Source organism: Strix uralensis, chromosome 27, assembly GCF_047716275.1.
Source record: "Strix uralensis isolate ZFMK-TIS-50842 chromosome 27, bStrUra1, whole genome shotgun sequence".
NCBI lineage: Eukaryota > Metazoa > Chordata > Aves > Strigiformes > Strigidae > Strix > Strix uralensis.
The window spans coordinates 6,088,175-6,109,809 of NC_133998.1; the positions used below are offsets into that span (position 1 = coordinate 6,088,175).

General features: G+C 49.1%; 1 protein-coding gene and 1 long non-coding RNA gene across 7 annotated transcripts in view; one reads left to right on the forward strand and one right to left on the reverse strand.

The window, feature by feature from the left end:
• The window catches only part of GNG7 (G protein subunit gamma 7), a 77,493-nt gene extending 55,858 nt beyond the window's left edge, over nucleotides 1–21,635 (reverse strand). The window contains exons 1-3 of one of the 6 annotated variants that reach the window (XM_074851975.1): nucleotides 21,511–21,571; nucleotides 16,468–16,595; nucleotides 6,922–6,998 (exon numbers count right to left, since the gene is read on the reverse strand). The gene's annotated coding sequence lies outside the window, so the exon portion shown is untranslated. Of the gene's footprint in view, nucleotides 1–6,921; nucleotides 6,999–16,467; nucleotides 16,596–21,510 lie in introns of all 6 variants that reach the window. The other 5 variants (XM_074851972.1, XM_074851971.1, XM_074851970.1 and 2 more) reach the window with 5 other exon arrangements.
• Nucleotides 832–3,940, forward strand: LOC141935295 (uncharacterized). Its single transcript, XR_012626529.1, has 2 exons — nucleotides 832–1,320; nucleotides 3,420–3,940. It is a non-coding gene; the product is annotated as an uncharacterized LOC141935295 (long non-coding RNA).

Sequence of the window (21,635 nt, forward strand, 5' to 3'; positions counted from 1 at the left end):
TGAAAACCTGAAATGACAGTACACACATTCTTAATTTTTATTTGTATTGTTCTTCCTTGAACACTGTCAGTGCACCTGTCTTGACTGCTTTTTCTTTCCTTTTGTTTTAACAACACGGAGCCTTCTGGGCTGCCAATTTTAATTTATTTTTTTTTTTAAAATCCGTCACCATTTTAAGAGCTGTTTAGGTTTTCTGCAGGCACTATTTCAGGAGTATTCCAGAACCACAGCAGAAGTCTCTGCAGCTGAAGGCAGTCCTTGAGCAGCTCCCATGCCGAAGGTGGGAATAACACCTCCACCACCCCCCTCCCTGTGACACACACTAGGATTCTGACAAGGACGTTTAACCCCCCAGCATCCCAGCCAGCCCAGCTCTGCAGTACTGGTTTCTGGCCTCTCCAAAGCGAGCTGGGCAGGAGACGTGCCCGTAGGCAGGCCCCGTGCTGGAAGGCTGTTAGGCTGGAGTCAAACTAACATGGGCCAGCACTGCTGCAGGAGCAGCCTCTTGCCTGGGCTCCTCCCAGCTTTCCTCTCCCCCAGTTTGCCACCAGTACCAGCTCTGCAGACACCCCAAACTGTGCCTGATGAACAACACCAGCATTTCTCCTGCACAGACTTTTGAACTGGAAGTTAATACACAAGGAACAGTTTGCAGCAGGGAAAAAACAACCCAACAACTTTCCAGATGAACACAATACCATCTTTGGCTTTCCGCAGAAACGAGCCTTTTGTTTACAGGCTTGCAGAATCTGACTCCAGGGGCTGGTCTGTTCTTGCTCAAAGAGGGAAAACAAGCCTGACCTCAGTGTGCTGGAATAAACTCTGCCCCCTCCTTCCTTCCACGCTTCTCCCAGTGCAAAGGTAAAGAACATGATATCCAGCAGCGTGACCGAGCTCGCGGGACGAAGCGTGACCGCACATACTCCTGTTTACCGACATCGAAAACAAGAGCGCTAGAGCCAAGGAGGTAAACTGGCCACGGTCCTGCTGCCTCGTCGGGCTACGCCGGCCGGCGCTTCCCGGCTGGCCAAAGGTCTCGTCAGTAAATCAGCTGGCCCGCGGCGGGGCGAGCGCAGCGCTGGCTGTTCCGCACAGCCCTCTCCGTGCGTGGCCAGCCGCGCTCCCCCAGCTCCCCCTCGAACCATTTCCTACCCGGGCGATAAGCAGGCTGCAATTTCCTCCAGGCAGATATTGCACACCAGCACTTGCTGGCAACAAGGCCTCAACAAAGAACCTAAAAGTCGTCGTGCAAGACTCGGAGCAGCTCTACCACTCTCATTAGAAACAGCCACTCGTCAGGGGAATTTGTCACACCAACAGGTTTGGAAAAAAACCCCTTGTTGTCTTTGGACCTTCCTGACCTATGCCCTGTTTACGGTGCGGGCCAGAACCCCTTGCTCAACCCGGCTCTGCGACCGTGCAAGCGGCTCGCAAGTACCAACACTTTAAGAGATACCTTGAAGTGGGTGTGGGCAGCAAGCAGGGGAATTCCTTTCCCAACTAACTGGAAGCAGCAACAGTTGGTAATGCAAAGCATCTCGCAGGGCCGGAGCCTGCAGCTGCCAATGTTCCCTCAAAGTCAGGGCAAGGCTGGAAGGAAGCCAGATCCTCCGTTCCAGCCCACCAGCAGCCCCGCGGTGCCAGGGACCCCGTGGGAGGCAGTTTCTGCAGAAGAGCCTTTCCAAGAGGACCAGCCAAGCTCACCGGCAGGAGGAACTTGCTATACTTCCCTCGGACACTCCAAGATCCGGCAGATCGTGGAGTGGGCAGGAGGCCGATGCTATCAACTATTCCAACTGTGGTTATATTCCAACATCAGAAGGACACAGGCCTGTTAGAGCAGGGCCAGAGGAGGCCACAAAGATGCTCGGGGGGCTGGAGCACCTCCCCTGTGAGGACAGGCTGAGAGAGTTGGGGGGGTTCAGCTGGAGAAGAGAAGGCTCCGGGGAGACCTTAGAGCGGCCTCCCAGGACTGAAAGGGGCTACAGGAAAGGGGGGAGGTCCCATGCTAGGGATAGGACAAGGGGTAATGGTTTTAAACTGAAAAAGGGCAGATTTAGATGAGATACAAGGAAGAAATTCTTCCCTGTGAGGGTGGTGAGGCCCTGGCACAGGTTGCCCAGAGAAGCTGTGGCTGCCCTCTCCCTGGAAGGGTTCAAGGCCAGGTTGGACGGGGTGGAAAGTGTCCCTGCCCGGGGCAGAGGGTGGCAATGCATGGCCTTTAAGATCCCTTCCAACCCAAACCAGTTTGTGATTAATAAAACATTCTATGAAAAGATCAGAGAGAACTTAGGAATACAAGATTCAAAACCTCATCCTTCTGTAGCAGGTGACTGCTGATCGTGCTACCGGTCCTTAAAATTTTTAAAGAATGCTTCAATACATGAAAAAGCGTAAACGTGAAAGACGCTGCATTCATACAGTGAACGAGACACCAACCCTACCACCTTTGCAAATGAAGGTTGATGTGTAATGTTCTTGACAAACTGACTCGGGGTGTTAAAGTAAGAACTAGAAAAAACTGCATTTACACGGGCTCCGAAGAGTAACTGCAGCCTGCGGTCTGCTCATTTTGCTGTCGGAATTCAAACATTTTGAGCACTAAAGAGCCCGTGCATTTTAGAAAAAAAAAAAAAACAGAGCCAGTCAGCATCCCATTCCCGAGGGGAGCCCTGCTCCGCTCCGCGCCGTGTGCTCCCGGGACGGAGCTCTGGCCTCCCCGGCCCAGCGGACGACGCGACCTCGTTCAGCGCCGTTGGGTAACGCAGAACAGCTCATGGGAAACGAAGCTGTCAAATGGCAAAAGGCTCCTTTTCAGATGCCTGGTGGATCCCTAATCAAGCAACGTGGGAACTGTTACATGCCGTACCACAGGGCTAAATTAAAGCATTACTGGCAGGTACTGCTGACCGACAGATAACGAACCGACACCGAGGTGCATCAGCACGAGACTGTGATTCAGAGCAGCGCTGCAATTAAGCAGTGCTGCAATGACACGAGGTAACGACCTGCTGGGCCGCGTGGCACGTCTCCTCACTGCGGGCAGGCAGGGCGCAGACCCAGGCCAGAAGTTCAGGTTCCCCCAGTGCTGACGTTAGTGAAGTTAAAGGGAGAGAAACGTGTTACTGAAGGTGAAGTTGCTCAGATCACACTCGAAATTAAATAACCTTAATGGGATAAGCAATGGCAGCTTTAATTCTGCTACTTAGTACTCTAATAATAGGCAAAAGAGCTTGGTCCAGAGGTAGGCTTTGTCATATCTCTAAAAATATGGGTCTATAAATAGTAAATCATTATCAAACAATTGCATCTGGACAACCAACACAAAATAGCCACGGTAAAGGGAGAGCCTGTAAAGTTTAACTTTTTCCCATTAATTCCTCCAAGGGATGAGCAGATTCTTTTTCCCTTGTCCACAGAGCTCCTGCCATTTTCCAGCACACAGCCCAGGATTTTTGCTAAGTAACAGCTGCCACAGCCAGGGCACATTTGCTTTTGGAAGCAAATCGCTAATTGTGAAGTTGCTAGGAAGTCTGTTCTGGCAACTTGCTCTGGAACATTTTTTAAGTCCTAAAAAGGGAAGGCTTGGAGGAGAGGCGAGCAAAAAGGGCCTTCCCTTCGTCCCGCAGTGCTTGACACCTCAAGGGATCTATGCTTCAAGCTCAAAGGCCGCAGAAACCATTTGACAGGACCCCTGCTACTCCACTTGTCACTTTAAAGCCCCTCCAGAAGCAGAGTCTGACCAGCAGCTGCTCCCCTAAAGCTCAGCTCCTGCGGGGTCCTGGAGCAGAGCAAGGGGCAGCGTTGCAGCAGCTGCACGAGCACAGAGCAGAGCCCAGCACCACGCACAAAGGCATCTACGCGTGAGCTGTTTCACGGGGCGGGGGGAAGGTGCAGCTCCAGACCACAGAGCCTGGTAAAAATAAAGAGTAATTCATAACTGAAGTGTGAAATGCCTCAAACACTCGTCGATCTCAGGAAAAGGAGCAGAGGTGAGCACGGAGGGGTGGCACTGAGCAGCACAGCGTGGGACTCCAGCGCCCGGCCAGCCTGCAGCCAGCGGAGCGCGCTCCGAGCAGTCCGGGGGTGCTCAGAGGGGCAGTTACTGCACGATCGTGCATTCCTGCTCAGGCTTTGTTTTTCCTCTAAGCAAAAGAGGAAAAAGTTTAAAATAAACCTTGCAGACAGCAGCATTCCATTTGCAAGAGTTCATTCTTTGAAGAAATGGGACAAACCAATTCCTCAGTAAATATTTGGGGTTACAACTCTTCTTAGCAGTATCACGCTAAACACTTCCAAGGTTTTCGAGAGCCAGTAATACACTCAGGACAGCAGTCCATGGAAATAACAGGACTTATTTCAGCCGTAACAAAGCTATTTTTAAAAGTTTTACTTATGGGATGCCAATTTCCTTAAGCTGTTTGGAAAATTAAATTTAAGAATGTACAAACACTAATGGAACAAAAATGTGCTATAGCAACAGCCTTCTTTTGCTAGGAGATACGCTAGATACGTTTCTGGACTTTCCAACTTACTTTCATCCAAAAAATCACCTTTTCCTCCTTTTAGAGGACAGATTAAGAATAGCAGTAAGAAAATCTGTATGTCTGCAGCAAAAAACGTTTAAAGTTTATTCCTAAAAAAAAATCTTCCAGTTTTAGCAAATGCCTCCAGCTGTTATAAACAGATCAAACCAGTGACAATACACTTCTTTACGGATGCTTAGGTTTAACATAATTAGATTAGCTCAGTGCCTCTGCCAGGCAAATAAGCAATACAAGAAGTTCTTTTATGTCCCTGACAGCCTCCTAAAAATTGGAGGAATTTTAAAACGTACACCAACCTAACAACTGCTTGAAACAGGAAGAGGAGGTGAAAGAGTATCCAGCTGAAGCAGCAAGGGAGAATTCATTACACTGTAAATACCAGAGTGGAACACAGATGGGATGCTGAGGTTTATAATTCTTAAAGTGCCATTATAAAAGTGAACAGGCATTTGCTTTTAAATATTATGACAAGCAGCTGAACGGCATAAAGTATAGCTGTTTTCATAGGCTGCACCGACAATTCAGCAACTGTTCCAGTAAAACAAATACTAAACATCAACAGGCTATTGACTTCAAATCACTAAAAAAAAAAAAACCACCCCACACCAAAAAAAAAATAACGACAAACTAACATTGCTTCCAAGCTAGCAATAAAGCACTCCCCAGGGAGGGGATCTTCCCCCCTTTCCTACCAGATGGGTAAAGTTCACTTCATCCTGCCATTACAGAAGGGGAAGGAGAAAAATGTCTCGAGGAAGGATTTCGGAGCAAGGTTAATAGTTTTGTTTTAAATGTGGATGTTTCTCCTGGGATACGTTTTTCTCTCAAAGCAACTTTTGAGGTTATTTCAATGTACTTTCATGTTATACAAGCGCCCTATCTTCTAGGGGCTATCAAGCAATTTTATACAGTCAATTAATAAACCAAAACGCCTTAATGAACCCTGGGAAACAGGCTGCTCCTGGCAGATCAGCGATTACTAGGCCAGGGCAGCACCGTTCCTGCAAGACAGAACTTTAAGAACCAGCCAAAAATTGTCAGGATTAAAAACCACTTCCTCAATAACAGATGGGTGCTGCGAGAGCCCCGAGTGGCAGCAGAGACCTGCTGGTCATTCACCACGCAGAGCTGAACGCAGCGAGGGGTCCTGCAAACACAAGCCAAACCTCGCAGGGACAACTCGCTCACAGGCCCTGCTGCAGAAACAGCTTAAAAAGGAAAAAAAACACACTGGGCTGGAGAGAGATGCATGCTTCCATAAAAATCTGCCTCTTTAGTGAACAAAGATTTGCTTTTGGGATGGAGACTGGCACAAGCATTTCCCGTTCGGTGCCCTAAGGCGAAATATTACAATATAACAACCTCCATTAGTTTTCCTTTTTCTGTTTTTCTCCCCAATTCCTTATGTTTTGAATTAAGTCTCCAGTCGACTCTGACTCACAGCAAAGCTCTACGCTGATCCCACGAACATCGTTCCCCTCTTGGAGGAGACACCAAGTGCAAAAAGTAGGGCAAAATGACGCAAGTGGGACAGACAGGACATTTTTTAGGAAAGTGAGGCAAGAGGAAGCGCAGCCGTATCCCTGCCACAGTCTGGGGAAAGGACCAACAGTCACATGATGAAATACAGCTCCTAATACATTTGCTAATGAGTCTGCCAGTCAATTACTCATTTCAAATGGTTTCAAGGACTTAGGCTCTCTCAGCGTTCAGGGGACTAACGCTGCTGCTCAGATGAGGAGCAGAAGCCGAGGCGGCACGGTCCAGCTGCCAGGGCCACACTGCCCTCTCATGGGGACTCCAAAAGCAGCCCCATGGAAGGACGCTGAAGAGCAACACGCTGTTGGCACCTCTGAAAACATAATTTCTGCCCAGGAGGAAAAGTCAGAGGCAACAAGCAACTCTGCTAACGCCCCCCCTGCCCGATAGATCGCTTTGAGGAAGGGCGAGCGCCTTTCGGAAGAGCTGCATTTAAGGTAGGTCAGTTTTGACTAATAACCTTTATAAGTACCTTTATGACATCCTATCAAAACTTAGATCTTTTCACCTGGAATTGTATGGCAGATAAGGCACGGCACAACTCTGTCTACCCTGGAGAGTGTTATAACATCTAAAGAGGGTGATGCTGGGATATGTAATGGTCATCACCTGTAAGCAACGTAATTCAGAAGAACCATTCCAGCTTACAGCCAACGGTGGCTTTCGGCGTGACCTCGGGGCAATTCTAGACACTTACCTTGGTCAAACTCACACTACTTGCCTGGTAAGATATCCCTGCTTTGGGGAGCCAAGGATACAAAGATGGGGAAAAATTAACTGTGAGGCAGGAGAGATGGTTTGGGCGGCTTTGGGGTGCACTGCTGCGTAAACATACCTGCTCGGAGGGTGTTCACAGCAGCTTCTTCAGCACAAAGGCAGATGCGCTCTCTGGCCTGAAAAAGGACAGCTCTCCTAAAAAAGGAAACGGAGGGAGGTTTCAGCAACTAAAACGTTCCTGCAGGGAATGCCTGTTACTCTGAACGTCAGGCTTTGATCCAGCCAGCGGAAGCACCTCACACCTTTTATTTTTTTTTTTCATGTAATGAAGGCAGACATAGTAGCCATATGGCTACAAAGACCCCTTTTACACTGACAGACACAGGCACTATTTTCTCCCTGCTTGAAACCAGCCTAGACTTGGCTATTACAGAACTATTTCAAGTCACCCCACAGGTATGAGGGCCATGTCACATGGACTCAGTGACGCTGACGGCCGGCCAGCTTTCAGGCTGACTCCTGCCACCGAGGCAGAGCACCTGTCTGCGCTCAGTGCAGTTTCAGAGCTGAGTCTGAAGATGGCTCCATCAGCACAGGAGATGCCATCCACGCAAGCCTCCCTATGCACAAGAAAAAAATATCATTAGGCACACAAAGAATGCAGAAATATTCAGAATGCTTAGTCAGCCATCAATCACACGTTATTTGTCATATGCTGACAACAATGATGCTGTGAAGGCAAGGAAGCAGTCACATACATGCATTATATATTTCTAAAGATGTAAGACTGCGATATAGAAGCTACAACAAAAGAAACTAGAGAAAAATAGCCTGAGCAACTCATGGAAGTCAAAAAGAATGACAAAGACAGATTTAACTAAAGAAAGGGAAGAGGAAGGCATATCTGCCGCAGTTCATTTTTTGTTCCTCCCCACAACGATCAAATTAAAAAGCCCACACACTTAAATTAAGTACAAGTTACAGGGGAGCTGGAAATACAGTCATTCAGAATCACTATTTAGGTTGGGAAAATTGCTGCATTATATTCCTTTGTCAAGCAGCAGATAATGAAATCTGCAAAAGAAAATGTGGAATCTGGACCCATCATGCAAGAACCAGAAGGAAACGGAGGAAATCCTAGGTATGGGTTTACCAAGCTGGACCTAAGGAGCTCTGGGCCCCATATGCCCTGCTGGGCGGTGTTTAAGTGACAGTGACAGGACACAAAAGTAGCTGTGCAAAGATCCCAGCGCCTCCCCCACGTCCTCACTGCAGCTGCAGCCGTCGCGCTACCTGCACACACACGCAGCCCAACAAGGTTTAGACCTCAACAGGTTTTTGGGGAGGGGTGGGGGGTGTTTTTGCTGTTGGGTTTTTTTGACACAACATAAAAACCAGAACTTGGGGTGGGCATGTGCCCAGGACCCACTTACAGCCCTGCAGTTTACTAATCAACCCTTCTTCAGGAACCTTCACAATATTTAATTTCTACCTTTGGAAACATCTCTGATAAAGCCCTGGCTGCACTGACGTCAGGCAAGATTTGTCATTGACTTAAGGGTAAACATCCCAGTCACATTTCTGTTTGCATTGCACTGTGTCCGAAGCTCCAGATGCGACTTCAGTATTTAATTCATGGTGACAGGCAGTCACCTCAGCATTTCCAACAGCCAGCCAACCCCCCGAACAGAAAGCTACCGAGAGCCCTCCAAGGCTTGACCCTAGATGAAACCCTCTCTAGCTATTAGAAAGAAAACATCCAATCCATGCTAGAACATTTAATGGAAGAAAGCACAAAGGGAACAGAGAGTATGAATGTTGTTATTTCAGGTAAAGCCTTTGCAAGCTTGGCTTTCCTTTAAGGTGGGATTAAAACAATCGGGTAACTACGGCTGGTGCTGCAAGGGGCCACAGGGCAATAACTGGGCTGCTGCTGGTGCTTGGCCTGTTTTCATGGCAACAGCACTAAAACAGACGCAAGCTCTGCCAGGGCAAGTAGCTGCAGAGCTTGTTTCTAGAGGGAACCGTTTAATGTCTAATCATTAACAGTAAAAAACACCCTAGATAAAAGTCAGCTAGTGATAGACTAAAGCCAGGACGCATTTCAAGTCCGCAGAGTCATTACAGTCGCCAGGAAGCGCGGGATGTTTGCTTGTTCCTGTTATGGCTCTACCGTGTTTCCCCTGCAGAGGGGACAGCTTCACAGGAAACAATATAAATTAGAATTAGAAAGTGTCATCTAGTTGTTCTTCAGACCTCCATCCAAAGAGCGAGAGCATTCGCTCCACCGTGCTGAAGGCAGCAAGATCACACACGTTGGGGCATTTTAAGCTGCTGCCGCTGCCATTAAAGACGAGGAGCAGCAGCAGTGGCAGCGCTGTGAGCCTGCTTGCCACAAAGACTGCAGACTTACGTAGTCTGAAAGGTGCAAACTTAAAGCGTATCGGCCCCGTTACTTGCCTGGTAAGGTTGGGAGGGCAAACCAACCCCAGCGGGCACCCGCAGGACCCTATTCTGTGATGAAGCAGCATGCTTGGGAGTCCTGTAAGAGCCTGAGATAGAAACGGAGGCACATGAACCATCCGCTGCCTGCGTGGCACATCAGCCCCGGGGAAGAGGTGCCAGACATCCCGTGCTACACGCCCGGCCGGGGACGGGCAGGCTCCAGGCACGGCCACCACCCAGCCGTGCACCAGCACCGGTCTCCTGCCTGCAGCTTCGGAGCATCATCAGCTACCACAGCTCCAACCCGGCTGTCAGACAGACACGGGCACCGCTAAGACGACACGCAGAACGTCAAGTCCTCTTACGCTTCCAAGAAATCTGCTGCATTAAGACACCCGCTAGACTCACTCCAGTCCAGCCCACGAGGCATCAATATCTAGCAGCCCATGTATTTGTTCCCTTTCCTATCAACTCAACTCTCTGGGCTAAAAATCCAGAGACAACCGCTGAAAGCAAAACCCCGCAGCTGCCCAACAGGCACGAGGGTCCCAGACCCGCCTTCCAGGCGCCTCCGTCCAGGAGGGGTGTCTGCCTCGAGCCCCCTCCCGAGCAAGCCTCTGAAGCTGCAGCTGTAGGCGAGCACAGGGGAGGTTGCTGCTGCTGGAGCCTGAGATTAACACGTGAAATAAAACAGAACTAAGCCAGACCGTTTTAAGTTGATATAAATTATTCTTTTTCTTTGCTGCCAGAGATACGTAGATTCCACGGATGAGCATGGAGAAAGGCTGCATCAGAAGTGCCATCTGCATCATCCCTGCTAAACCTTTCCTTTTGAGCTCCTTTATCACTTCACCTCCCGCCACAAAAAAAACCTGTTAAAATAGACCTAGTGTTCAAAGACAGGTTCTAAACAAATTTAAGTGTAAAAAAAGGCCCAAAAGACTCGATGAAAAAGGCAGCAGCATGCCAGCAACCACATCTGTCCTCACTTCCTGAAGCTAAAGCACCGCTCTGCCCATCACGCAGCAACCCCAGGCCCTGCACCCAGCTGAAGCGTGGTGCCCTCTGCCAGAAGATGCCCCCGCAGATCCCACATCGCCCTGCAGAGCCCCGCAGGACTCGCTGCCTTTCCACCAACGCAAGGACAAAAGCCCACGCGACACGGCACAGCCCCATCCCTGCCCAGCTGAGCCGCAGCAGTGGGGACCAGAACAACAATGCTTTCAACACACAGCTTCACACTCTGAAATATTTAAGAAAAATTACTTAGTGTTATGAGACGGCACCACAAAACAAAATGTATGTTTGTTGGTTTTTAACAGAGCCGTTTAGCATGTGTTCTTCATCTCCAGGCCCTGTAGTTACAGAAAAACTACTCGCATAACAAAGCTTTGCTGTGCTTGAGAGCATCACAGAAATAAGCCTTTTTAAAAAAACATATTTAGAAAGCAGCATCCAAATAATACTTTGCCCTTTTTTGGTATCTTTTATCGAAAGCTTCTTAAGAAGCAGTAGTTTGCTTCCCTACTAATCTGGTGTTGAAAAAAAATCTCCACTGCCTCATAATCCTGTTGACGCTCCTAAAAATCTCCAATCAGAGCCTTGGGAAGTTCCTGAAGTCTGTTGTCCCAGGGACAGCATCACTGCTGCTCTGCCTCTGCACACGAAGCCAGAACCACGCAGGTACGCAGGGTCCTCGGGAGCCGGCTGCGCGCGGTGCAACGCCGTCGCAGGAATTCCACAATTTATGATTGCCCAGCGCTACCAGCACTTGGAAGAAGAAAAATTCCTGATCAGATGCAACCTGCAAGCGAGCTCAAGTATCAACCAACAATAAGCAGAAGAAACACAGAAGATGTGGACAAAAGCCTCTCAAATACTGTTATAGGATTAAGTGGAAAGTGTCCAAGACCATCCTTCTTCCCACCCAGCCATTATATTTTATTTTTAATTAGCATAAGGCTACAGGTTAAGCCAGCAGGTCCCTCATTTCTTGGGTTTGAAGGAATGGGAATTTCCAGTGCAATACCATTCACAGCAAGCAGCCAGCAAGAGAAAAATGGAGAGAAACAGAGCCAACACAGAGCCCTTTTGCACTAATTAAAAAAAAAAAAATACTGCATTTGATTAATTTTTACCTTGTATGCACTTAAAAAAATTCAACTTCTCAAGAGAAGCCAGCCGCATTGCTCTGCCAGGCAGTCCAAAACCCGACCCACGGGCACTAGCACTCGGGTTAGCTCGAGACAATCAGTCCCCACAGGAATTTGAACCCATAATTACAGCGTATCACAGCAGTCTGCACATGGAAAATATGAAGGAGAAAGGCTTTATTTGTGCCGGGGACAACAGTCAAGGATGACATGATTAAATCAAGGAAAAAGAGTTAAATGCAGAAAGCTAGCAGATTCAGGAAGTTCTTAGAAGCAAACCAGTGGCACCAAGGACTCTTTGGCTTCTCAAACTACAGGAAAAACGCCTGCGCACGGGAGAACTTTGAACCCGAAATGCCTCAGGAGCACTCACCAGGATCCTCACGGCTAAAAATTCAGAAAGGCGCTGAACTTTATCACCTCCAGCGGCGGCAACCCTCCTGCCAGCCTGCGGCCCCTCCCTCAGCTCAGGGTGTTAACGAATTTCCTACACCACTAGCAGTTCGCTTTGTTAAGCCTCAAACAAGATTTCCTGCCCCTCCACCAACCTTCCCCAAGCGCTCTTCCGCACCCCGGAGACTTTCGCATCTTCCCCAGGCTAGCAGAACTTTCCTCCGAAAATTAGGGAGCAGCACACTTTTTAATCAGGGTGGTTTGCCTGCAGACAGATTGTATTTTACCTACAAAACAACAGCGTACACAGTTATTAGCCAAACAACCTCTCCCAGCTGTTATTTACTGAAGAGAGTAGGAAGTGGTTACTCTCTCCAGCTACAGCTAAACCACAGCGACTTTTAATTTATTTTTTTTTTTCTTAATGCAGTACGAAGGGAGCGCAGTAACAGCGCACCAAAGAGATGCACACAATACATCTCCTCTGTTAGTTGACAACCCTCTTCTATTTCGGGAATGCTCATCTGCAGGTGGAATTGGATTTATGTTCCCATGACTGACAACACAACCCGCTCGACTCCGCTCCATCCCGGCCTATGGCAGCTGCTGCTATTTTGAGCGCTGTGCCTCTCCAGCGCTGCCGAACAGTATTATTCAAAGGTGAGAACTATTTCCAGATAACACAAGAACAGCATTTTTCACACTTTTTAAAAAAAAAAAAATCATCATGGATTTTTAAGAAGTTTTGCAAGAAGGTGAAGAACCCTCCCCAGCGAAGCCAGGGTCTCCCTGCATTAATGGGATTTTCTTACACATAACCCATGGGGATGCTGAGACGATTAAAACGAAATTAGTCACTGCCCTGTAACCCACTTCCTGTCCTGCTGGAATGGGCAAAATAGTCTTACCCAGGCTATCGCAAAGATATTCTTCACCACAAGCAGGAAAGCATCTATTCCCTCTATCCTGACAAGAACTTTGCCTTCTGGCAACAGACCAGCAACGTCGTCCTTCCGAAGTCACAGCCACAGCCAGTCTACCCTGGAACTATCCCCAGAAATATCCATAAACCAGAAAGAAAGAGAAAAAGTGACGTAACATGGAGTCAATACCATATGTACTCCTAACAAAAGTGTTAAATCTAGAGCATATCATTTTGTTTTTCACACAAACGCACCACAAATACCTTTCACAAACATGCTCCAAAAGAGCAGGTTGGTTTTAGACTAAAGAATTGTAAGAGTTAACTGCGCCTCGGGAGCCTGTAGAAAGTGTCAACCCAGATCCCCAGAAAGAAAAGCTGAGGGTGGGATAATAAGGCAAAGAATGTTAACCATCTAATTAGCAATCAGAGAAAGAAGAATTTTGTGATCAGTCAGAAGCGCTGACTTCTTAAAAGCTTAATATTGACCCGTGCAAGCGCTGCAGTTCAGCCGGAGCCGCTCTCGCTCAGGTCCCTAACACAGAGAGCCGCTAATTGCTACAAGCAGCCAGTGCTGCAAGATGAAGGGCTGAGGGGGACGATCTACCAGAAGGTCTGAAATCAGAGCAGCTCAGCTTCTTCAGCTGAAAGGCTGCCCACCACGGCTCTCGTGATCCCACTTCCACTGCAATTAGCCACAAAAGCTGTAGCAGGTCAGCAATTGTTTCAGCCTTCAGAAGCTTGTGTCCTCCACGATGCCTGTAATGAACAATGCCCAGACAAATTAAATTCTAGTCAAGTCGTCACCAGCTGCAGCTCATATGCACACAATTTTTTAACTAACGTTCTGGAGCAAGCCCTTCCTTGTCCTCCATAAGCTGAATTGCTTGTGCCCCACAGGGCTGTTAGAAAATAATTACTTCTCTAAACCCACAGGCTACTCTTCCAAAGTAGGTGTGCGCCATGACTAATATCTGGCAACCAACCAGTTCCATCTGCATTGGTATGCTGCGAGCGCAGAGCCACTGCTGTCACTTGCAACTGCTCCTGTTATATCTACGCTAACAAATGTGAAATCCTTTTTTTCACCCCAGTGCCCTATGTTAAAAAAGCTGCATATTTCTGTTGGCATCTTTACGAAGTGAATCTGCTATTTATCACACGCGCTAATAGATCAGACTTTAAAGGAAACGCTCTGCGCTCGACGAGTTTCTACAAGGGACCGTAGCGCCGCAGATCTGAGCGCTGACAAATGAATCTGGCGTTGCACCTCTGCAGCGTACATCAGCAGAAAACACGGGATTTTGTTGCCTTTCCCAGAAAAGATATTTGCAGTAAGCCCCTTCAGAGCGCAGGGTGGGATTTACGCTTTAACACGCGCAGAACCGACCACGGACTCACCACAACTGGAGAAACCCACCCGCTGCTCCCGCAGCTCTTCCTGGGGACGCGCTTCCCACCGCTCGCTTCCCGACACCAGGGAACGCGAGTTCGTTCAGAGGAGCAGGGAACGCACAGTACAGCCTGAAGCAGCTCTTTCAGATGGCTACTGGAGCGCTGGGAGCCAAACCCAACTTAGTAAAGCAGGCTGCAGGAGAAACTCGGGAGAGAAAAAGGTACCGGCGCGCACACTGCTGTGCCTGAAGGTCTCCCGAGTATGTCCCAATCATGGGTTTGTTCCCCGAAAGCCTGGCACGCTGCGCAGTCCCACCTCTCACCGAGCACACCCGATCCAAACCGACAGCGCCTACAGGTCTCCTGACGGACAGACACCCAGACTCTGGAAAACAGATGGTTCTGGAAACCCTTTGTAGGCAAAGCAGCACAGGGTTATAAACGGGAAGAGAAAGACATGAGAGGTTAGTTTGTCTCCAAGTACTTTTACATTCCTCTTTCAGAACTTTTCTTAGTCACATCCACCTGACACCAAGCTCCAGGTCCCGCCTGTAACAAAACCCCCAGTAAATCATTGTGCTGTCCAGCGTCTAATCCAGCCACCTGCAGTCACCTTCACCCGACTCCAGACAGCAACCAGAGCACGGGGGAAGGGTCCTCTTCACTTACACATTTCCTGTGTTCCTCCTTAACCAACAAACACTCAAGAAACCCACAAACCAAACCAACAAAATTAAGCTTAGTGGTTCCCTGACCACATGAAAAAATACAGTTTAAAGACCATCAACACTTGAATTTCCAGTCTTGTACAGTTTCGTCTCCAAACTTCATTCCATTCTTGGTCAACAACCCACTCTCAACTGCTAGATAATATTTCTTTATTTTAGAACATTCTTTTCATCCTTCCTTGCTTTTTAAAACCGATACCTTCCAAAATTTCATGTAAAGAATATGACTTACTGAATATTTATTTCCCCATTTCTGAGCTACAGTTCCGGTACTTAAGCAGAAAATGTGCTGCTACCAGGAGGCATGTTCCACTTCCATTTACTAGCTTTAACACATACTTGGCAAAAACTAATTTTATCTCCTTCCAGATGATCAGCACCACTTTTGTTTCAAGATTTACCAGTCAGGATCTTACAAGGATGGAGGCCAACGGGTCAAGATCAACAGTGTACCTCCACACACGATTCAACGACGGGAATGACAACAACGTTTAATGGGATGAGCTGCGGTTAAACCTGCCTGACACTGGCGTAACACAAGCTGGCCGTCGGATGCCACTGTGGACGCTCACGACACTCGTGGGTTACAGGAAAAAGGGTTTCCCAACATTTTGCCCAAGACACAATGAGTGTGATGCTCCTTGAAAATGATGCCGGATCCGTTTAATCGTTGGAAACGCGTTACCTGGAGCCGTCTGCTCAGACACCCAGCGCCACCGCACACACGCTTCCACCCCACCCCGGCTGGAAGAGCACCCACTGCTAAGATTATGCTTATCAACATAATTCTGAAATTAGAAGCAAAAAGGTCCTATTTCTTGGCCTTAACTAAGTATCTTTCTTTTAAAAAAGGAAAAAAAGAAGAGCCCCTCAGGCCTTTTTTCTTTTCCCAACAGAAAAGTTGCATAGTAACATTAAATTCACTACATTTGTACCATAATTCATAGCAAGTAACTGAAAAGAGAAACTGTGATACGTCATGATTTATTGAAGCATAAACACTGATCCTTTGCCAGCAAAAAAAAAAAGTTACCCTTAGACTGGAGGAAATGAGAATAACCATGACTACAGCAGGAATAACCTCCTAAAAGCAGTTTCTGCAGCATGTCCACAGAGAAATTCTTCTGTAGTTTCAGAACTGCAGCAGAAACATCTGAGGAAAAACTGCAAAGGGTTAAAACACACAAGAAACATTTAGAGCTTGTGCATTTTTCAAAGAGCAGATGAGGCAGAAATGGACAAAAAGACTTCAGGGCTCAAAAAAACCCAAACTACTCTATATATTTAAAAATAGAATTATTTTTTCTGAAAGGGCTAAGTTGAAAAAAATAATAAAAAAAAAAAGCTTTTGGAGAACATTAGCAGACTGTCAATCTCACTTGCTGGCTGCTCCCCGGAGCCATGAGAGGAGGCTGTCACCTCCGCGCTGCCACCCGAGCGGCCGGGGACCAGCCCTGCCACCATCCCCGGGCCCCCAGTCCTAACGCTGGCTGCAGGCCAGACCCCATTTTGCTACTCGTATGTTCACATTAGGAGTGAGGTATTTTTAAAATTGCTCTTACACGGTCTGTTTTCTAGCTTCCCCCCCCCCCTTCTGTAGAATGAAATTAAAACAAAGCAGGAGTTACCGATGTTTCTCAGCTTTTACAGCTTCTCAGAAGTCCATTAAAAAAATACATCTTTAACTGCACATTTGGAAACATTTTCAGTTATACAGGACCAAGACAGGCTGGAGTACTTCAAAACTTTTCCTTGTCTGTTAGAAGGAAGGGGAAAAAAACCATAGAATAAATTACGAAAAAGCATAATCCTTCACTAAATTTCTTGTTTTGTGTCTCAGCATTAACAGTGTGCCTGAATTTCCTCTTTTTTTTTTTTTTTTTTTTTAAACATCACGGCCAATCCCTACCCATCCATTTAACAAAAACCTGATCTAGAACTACTGGAGATTTCAAGCACGTTCCAGTTTGAAACATCAGCTGAATTGGTAACTCATTTCCAGGAAAAATCCAGCTCCTACGCCCCTTAAAACAAAGATTAAACATACTTCAGCTCCTCTCGCACAACAGCTGCCTGCGCTGAACACCACCAGCAGCAAGAATTAACCGTACTCAGCCTTTTCAAACAAACCTGATGTCGTGACCACTTTTAGTTGGTTTTTAAGTTAGTTCGTGGCCTTTCAGGTATTTTGGAGGAGCAGCAGCAGGAAGGCCGAGGAAAGCCGTCAGCACAATTGCGCAACACAAAGAACATTTTAAAGTGTTTATCAAACTGATGGGTTCGCTGGAAGAGAAAATTTACGTACGAGAAACTTGAGACTGTTGTGAGCAACTTTCACTTTCAGAAATAGCGTTTAAAATGAAAACGTGGTTGTGTTGCACAACGGCCTATTTGTTCTGGTATTTTAATAAAGGGCCTTTTAGCAGAACGAAGGCGAAGCGATCAGATGATAACAGGGGACGCTTAGACGTGACAGCAGCAAGGTCTGTGTGGCTGCAGCTATCGCCCAGGGACGGAGCAGAGGCGTCTGGAGCAAACCACCCAGCGCTCACACCCGCACGAGGCCGCCGAAACCAGATGCTTCCAGCTGGTACCCAAAAGCAAGGTCTGGCTCTTCCAGTTCTCTCTAAGTTCCAGCAATTTATTTTTAAATACAAACTAAGTGGGTAAATCAAAGACAAATTAATTTTTTTTAAAAAAAAAAAGCTTTCTCCAGCTTTGCCGCTTTGTCCTTATTGCGACGACGGCCAGAGCACACAGCAGGAGGGAACTGGATTTACATTTTCTTTTAGTTTTGTTCCCTTCCCAATTTAATTTTTTCTGACATTGTGCACATCAAGCGAGGAAACCCATAAGAGAGAAAGATCGTGCATCACGTTATCTGGCAACGGGAGAGCAGAACTGACAGACAGACACTGTCCAAAAAAGACAGAGCTGCTACAACTGGGACATTCTGAAACTCGCCGTATGCACAGGATCCCACCGAAAGGTGTCTGGTCTCTGGCTAAGCCCATTAAAATGATTTGAGCAATTCTAGAGAGCTCTCCTCCTCAAAGCTCAACTGTTAGACTTTTGCATCTCAATTCTCATGAAGGTGGGGAAACCAACACCGGACCTACCAGCCCCGCGAGCGGCCCAGCGCCGCTGCCACGGCGGGCACCCTCCTCCAAACTGTACCCACTCCTGCCTGGGGAGAGATGCACTATTTCAAAAACCCCTTTTTCCTCTCGCTCTACCCTCCCCGTGCAAGAATCCCCAAACAATTACAAACTTTCCCCCTGCTTTTTACGCAGCCATCATTTTGGGGTCATCCAGCCACCGCCTTCCTACAGCCCAGCAGGATTGCCAACCCTCTCGCCACCTCCGTGGCTACCCCCAGCGTGTGGAAGAGGGGCTAGTAACCTCCTCCAAGCTCAGAGCTGCGCCCGAGACCACCAAACTATCCCACCTTTCCAACCGAGCTAATCTTCACAGCCAAAAGGGCAAGAAGGTGATTTTTTTTTTTTTCTTTTTAGTGACAACTCGAGTTCTGCCGTTCGCCACCTCCTCCCAAAGACGTCAAAGAAAACTTCCCCCAGCCCTGGCAAGTGGACAAGCGGCTACTTCAAGCCCTACACAAAACAGACCTTTCTAAGAGCAATTAGTTAGGCGCTGGCACTTGGCCAGCCCCACGGCTCCGCAGACTAACCGCTGCGACGACTTCTGGCAGGGAGAGCCACGCTTCCCCGTCACCGACAACTTCTACTGCCTTACTCGCACACGAGCAAGAGGAGAATGGGGGTCACCAGCGATGAAAATCTGTGTTTTCTGAGGGGCAGAGTGTCTGGTTCCTCTGGAGCCACATCCAGGGACGAGCAGCAGGACCACAGGACCAGGCACTCGCCTCGTTACACTAACGAACTTCAGGGCACGACAACCTCCCAGCGCACGAGGTAGGGCAGAGCAGTTATCTCCATTTCGCAGATAAGGAAATAAGGCAGGAAGGCAGAAGTTGGGCCGGCCGCAGGGGAAGTGCGATGAGCAGAGGACAAACCTACGGCTCCCGAGTCACACGCTCCTCTCCCGGCCACTGAATTATTCTTCTTGCCCCTTTGAACCAGGAGAAGTCAAATCTCCCGGTGTGGTGCCGTTCCCCTCCCTTCAAACAGGGATAATGCCTTCCTAAGATAACTCCAGATGTCAAAAAGCATTAATTACCTCGAGTAACACCAGTTAAATACTATATCCAGGGATAAGGTGGATACAGAAGAAAAACTGGTAGGTACGTTGAAATGTGCCTCCTGTGTAAATCATTAAAATCCACAACAATACTCCAGCCACACAAAAGAGCTATTTCCATTTGTTTCACAGCTACAGATGGCAGAAGAAAACCTCTCAGACAATAAGCTCTATTTAAACATATTGATCCAGCTTTTTTGGTGCATTTTCCCCAATACTGGCTACAACCAGAATATGATAAATGGTGCTACGTAGTCACAGAGCTCCCGTGCGTTTGCTTTATGACCACGCAGCTGACTTGGAACCTAAACCTGCGGCGATCTGCTCATCTGCTGCACACAACGGGATGTCCCACACGGCAGAAAAGGTAAAGACACCCAAAACCTCCGAGGGATGAAGGTCTGACTTCAGTACTACGTGCCTGAGAAGCAAGTAGTCTCTGAAAAGCAGTACGTTAAGAAAACCAAGCAATTACCTAAAAGGCCTCAAGTTTACTTACAGACTCAGACTAAATATCAAGTTACTGACTTCTGTGGTCTACCACAAGCCAGTTTTTCTCCTGGTAGTAATCACCACAGTTGTAGTTGTCCGGGTCAGTTTTACAAGAAGCCCACAGCTATAAACAAACATGAAGGTTGTCAAGTTTTCCCCAAAAAAACCCAAAACCCATTAAAGAGAATTCAGCACCTTAAAAGCCACAATAACCTCTTGCCTCATTTACAAGCAGCAACAGAGAATGTATCTTAGAGCAGAATCTCTATCCCAGTCCATCTGGGTTTTATTTAAAGCCACACCTGATGGCAGTGGCCCAGTACAGAGGTAAATCCCATTCACCTGCTCCAGCACTGCTGAGGAAAACGAGCTGCAGAGAGATCAGGTACCCGGCTCCAGCTCCCAAAACCGGGCACCGCGACACCTTCCAGTCCCTGCTACCTACCCAGCACACGCTTCCCTTAACCTCCTAAAGGACACCCGCCTTTTCAATCCACACTTCTATTTGGAAATGAGGAGAAGGAGATAGATTTCTCTCTTTGTCTGCGGCGCCCACTTATCTCTTCTCCGCTCTACCTCAATAATACAGAAAATCCAGATACTGCAGCAACCCCTCCTTTATATAACCCGTGCACTACAATTCACTAATGCCTCCAAAGTACTGCCCAGAACAGGCAGGCTACCATTACTGTCCCTCACCAGCCATCAACTCCTCCAGCTATTTTCCCCTTCTCTCCGCAACCTCTCTACACCAACCCACTGTTAACTCATGCACAGAAAAAAATAAGTAGATTATGTGATATTAGCCCTTCTGACAAGCTTCCTAACCTTTTATACCCCAAGAGGGTCTAGACCCATTCCCTGTTAAGTCAGCCAACTTCCAAAGCGAGATCACGCTGAACTGTGCGTCCCATCGATCCCAACTGCCCCCTCTGGCCTCATCCATCCAAAAGCCCAAGACCCCCCTCATCACCCCAGCTCCAGCCACACACCCCACTGCCCCCCACCTCCGTCACGACAGCCCCTTCCACCCAACACCCTCCCGCTGCGGCTCACCCAAAGACCTCGGGGCCCCCCACCACCCAGCACAGCCCCTCTCTGCATCCACCCCCAAACACACCCCCGGGTCCCCTCCTCGCGCTGATCCTCATGGAGAAATGACAGCCCCCGACCCACCAGCACTCCGTGATCCCCATCCAAAACCCTCTCAGCTGCTCATCCCTGTCCTTCACCCCTCTACCACAAGCTCCAGCACCCCCAGGGTCCTCCTTGCCCCCCCCAAGTGCATCTTAACCCCCACCCCAGCTCACCCCCCTGCCCCCAGCCTCCCCCCACTCTGACCTGCCCAGGGGTTCCCCTCCTCCCAGCCCTGTACCCCGGGACCCCAGCACCCCCCTAACCCCCCCACTCCAGCCCAACTCACCCCTCGTACCCCACAGGACCCCCAGCACCCCCAGGACCTCACAATCCCTCCACCTCCAGCCTCAGCCCCTCCCCGGCCCCCAGCACCCCCCTCCACCTGCCCAGGCACCCCTCACCACCAGCCCCAAACCCTCAAGGCCCCAGCACCCCCACAGCCCCCTCACCCTACCACCTCCGACCCCAGCCCCCCTTCAGCCGCCAGCCCCTGCCCTGGGCCCCCCCCTCACCCCCACCTCCTTCACCTGCAGACCCAGGACACCCCCCCCCCATCCCCATCCCCACCGCCCCTCTCCCTTTGCTCGGGGTCCCCTCACGACCTTCCCCGAGCCGCCCCAGTCGCCCCTCGCCCAGCCCCACCAGGGCCCACCCTCAGGCCCCGCCGCCCGGGCCGCAACGGGCCGCGAGGGGCCCCGGGCAGGGCAGGGCCAGGCCAGGCCGGGGGCTCCACCAAGCCGCGGCCTGCACCGGCCCGTCCCAGCCCGCTCGCCGGAGGCCGCCCCCCCCCCCCCTCAGTCCCCGCGGCGCGGGCGGCTCCTCACCGGTCTCGGCGGGGCCGGGGCACCGAGGGGCGGAGGAGCGGAGCCGCCGCCTCAGACACCAGCGCCGCCGCGCAACGCACCCTGCTGCCCAGCCCCGGCCGGGCGCGGGCACCGCCGACCCCGCC